Source organism: Saimiri boliviensis, chromosome 7 (assembly GCF_048565385.1).
Source record: "Saimiri boliviensis isolate mSaiBol1 chromosome 7, mSaiBol1.pri, whole genome shotgun sequence".
In the NCBI taxonomy this organism is placed as follows: domain Eukaryota; kingdom Metazoa; phylum Chordata; class Mammalia; order Primates; family Cebidae; genus Saimiri; species Saimiri boliviensis.
In genome coordinates this window covers 69,827,338-69,830,851 of record NC_133455.1, presented here as the reverse complement: position 1 = coordinate 69,830,851, position 3,514 = coordinate 69,827,338, and the positions used below count along the sequence as shown (strand labels likewise).

General features: G+C 40.4%; 1 pseudogene; it reads left to right on the top strand.

Moving 5' to 3' along the window:
- The first annotated feature begins 450 nt into the window (after positions 1 to 450).
- Positions 451 to 1,294, top strand: LOC101047201 (non-selective voltage-gated ion channel VDAC1 pseudogene; annotated as a pseudogene).
- Positions 1,295 to 3,514: the final 2,220 nt, after the last annotated feature.

Sequence of the window (3,514 nt, the reverse complement as noted above, 5' to 3'; positions counted from 1 at the left end):
TCCACACTTTTCTTTATGTGAGACACATTTCACAGTAAGAGGAAGATTTTTTAAAATGCAAATACATAAAAAACAGAACAAATTCAAGTCAGAAAATTAATTGAAAAACATCACTATCAGTTATTCTGTATACTATCATTGAATTTATATGGAAATAATCATCACAATAGGTGGCCTATGCAGCATTATAGTTTGAGAATGTAATCATTTAAAAAGTTTTCTGTCTTCTTGGTTCATTAACTTACTGCTTTTCTCCTCTATACCCATCATGGTAGGGATGAGGTAGTTTGATATATTATTAATGTTTTGAGCTTATCCCATGAATGAGTATACATATATGTTCTAATACAGATTAGAAAAAGGAAATGTATCCTTAGATGTTCCACTCTGAATAATAGAAGGATATACAATTGGTAGCCACCATGGAGCCCCATTGCCTCTGAGCTGAAGATGCCTGTGCCACCCACATATGCCAATCTTGGCAAATCTGCCAAGGATGTCTTTACCATTTATGGATTTGGCTTAATAAAGCTTGATTTGAAAACGAAATCTGAGAATGGATTGGAATTTACAATCCATTGCTTAGTTGGCACAGCCAACACCTAAATCACCAAAGTGAGGGGCAGTCTGGAAACCAAGTACAGATGAACTGAGTACAGCCTGACGTGTAGGGAGAAATGGAACACCGATAATACACTAGGCACAGAGATTGCCGTGGAAGATCACCTTGCACATGGACTGAAGCTGGCCTTCGATTCATCCTTCTCACCTAACACTGGGGAAAAAAGTGCTAAAATCAAGACAGGCTATAAGCAGCAGCACATTAACCTGGGCTGTGACATGGACTTCAACATTGCTGGGCCTTCCATCCAGGGTGCTCTGGTGCCTGAGGGCTGGTTGGCCAGCTACCAGATGAATTTTGAGACTGCAAAGTTCTGAGTAACCCAGAGCAACTTTGCAGTTGGCTACAAGACTGATGAATTCAAGCTTCACCCTAACGTGAATGATGGGACAGATTTGGTGGCTCCGTTTACCAGAAGGTGAACAAGAAGTTGGAGGCCACTGTCAGTCTCCCCTGGACAGCAGTAAACAGTAACACATGCTTCAGAATAGCAGCCAAGTATCCGATTGACCCTGAAGCCTGCTTCTCAGCTAAAGTGAACAACTCCAGCCTGATAGGTTTAGGATAGACCCTAAAGCCAGGTATCAAAATGACACTGTCGGCTCTTCTGGATGGTAAGAACATCAATGCTTGTGGCCACAGCTTGGTCTAGGACTGGAATTTCAAGCATAAATGAAAACTATACAATTGTTTAATCTTAAACTATTTGCAGCATAGCTACCTTTAGAATTTAGTATATCTTTTAATGTTCTATGTCTGGGATGCAAGTTTTGCTACATATCTTAGACCTCCAGTTTAAATGTGATTCAGTTTTAAGATGTTACCCTTTCAGAGGTACAGAAGAAAGCCATTTCCAAAAAAGGTCCTTTCAGTGGTAGACTTGGGGGAAATTTGGTGGCTCCTTTCTTTGATGCCAGGTTTCTTTTTTATCTAGAAATGGCTGCAAGTGGAAGCTGATAATACGTAGACACTTTGTAAATTCATATTGAGTAAATGAATGAAATTGTGATTTTCTGAAAATCAAATGTTGGTTTCCTAACCCTAATTGATGAGAGGCTCGCTGCTTGATGGTGTATACAAACTCACCTGAATGGGACCTTTTTAGACACCCCAGTTCATTGTCACCTCTTTTACACCAAAAGATCTGCAGGGTGTGGTCAATGCTTCTTTTGTGCCATTTTGGGGTGGAGAGGGTAGATGTAATGAAGCCAATAATTCAGGACTTATTCCTTCTTGTGTTATTTTTTTGCCCTTGTACCAGAGTATGAAATAGCTTCCAGGAGCTCCAGTCACAAACTTGGAAGAGTCTGTGTGATTGTAATCACAGGGTGACACAACTCAGAATCTAAATTGGACTTCTGTTGTATTCTCACCACTCAATTTGTTTTTTAGCAGTTTAATGAGTACATTTTAGATCTTCCATTTTGTGTGGAATCAGATCCTCCCCTTCAAATGCTGTAATTAACATCACTTTTTAAAAATTTCAATAAAATACAGAAGCCATTAAAAAAAGAGGTATCTACAATCACCACCCAAGAGGAGAGCCAGAACTGAGTGAAGCCAAGCCACAGAAACAAAGATTCAGTAAGTCATGTCAGAATAAAAACCAAGAGCTGAACCAATGACCATAACTTTGTCTGAAAAGACGGGGTAAAGGATGGACACAAGGATCTTGACAAAAAGCAAAAGGTGAAAAAGGAAATGAGGGAAGGAGACTATAAAAACTCAGTTTCTAAAAGTTACCTGATTTTGACTGTGAACATAAAAGTGACATATGAGAGGAACAAATAAACACTGAATAACAGCCTCAGGTGCCCAGATGAGTTTGTTATCAGACACAGGAAAATAGATTCTCTCTAAATGAGTAAAAAAAATCTCCCAGACACTGCATGGCATAATGAATGAATGAAAAATTTTGTTGGATTGAATGACTGATTAATTTTATTATTAAATCTTATTTAATTTTTTGTTTCATCTTGCCAAGAAATAGAGTGATTTTCCAAGTTGAGATGTAATTACAAAATCAATATTTTGTAGAACTTACAGTATTTCAGGAAAGTAAGCTGTGTGAGCCTTCAGAAAGGCAGCAAATCAAAACCTCTATTGCTGTAAAAAGAACATTACATAAAAGCCTGATGAAATGCAGTGAAAGCTGAACAGAGCACTGAAGCAACACAGAGCAATGAGGATAGTCAAGGAACCCTTTTAGCAGAGACAAAAACGAACCTCATAGGAGATCTCCAGGCTGTTTTCCTTTGCTAACCTGACCATGTGTCTCAATCGACATTTTTGCCAACATTACGCAGCTCTGACTATGTTTCTTACAGGCTGCTAAGTGTTGCCAGGCAGCTATGCCAATGCAAAATTCCTCTGACATCACTGCTGCCCTGTTTGTTGGCTCCAGCAATGAAGGAAGGTGAGTGAGAGAGAATTAAAGCAGGCATAAATTCTGTGGACAAGATGGCTCCCCAAGGTACCTGAGGCCTCAGTCCCAAGGTCCCACTGCTCTGAGCTGGAAATGTACAATTTCATATCGGGAACATTAAGAAATAGAAGAACAAGAAAATGACATGGTGAGCCTCCTCTCAGTTAAGCCCCTGTGGAGGATTTTCAAGTCCAGAGAATCCTCACTACATGGCCCATGGAGTCAAACCCTTTCATGCTATTTCTTAAATTTGTCAGTATTTTTGCTGCTCCTTGGGATTCAAGCTATGGAATATTTCAGGTGTCCCCAAACTTTTTACACAGGGAGCCAGTTCACTGTCCCTCAGACCGTTGGAGGGCCGCCACATACTGTGCTCCTCTCACTGACCACCAATGAAAGAGGTGCCCCTTCCTGAAGAGTGGCGGGGGGGCGGGATAAATGGCCTCAGGGGGCCGCATGCGGCCCGC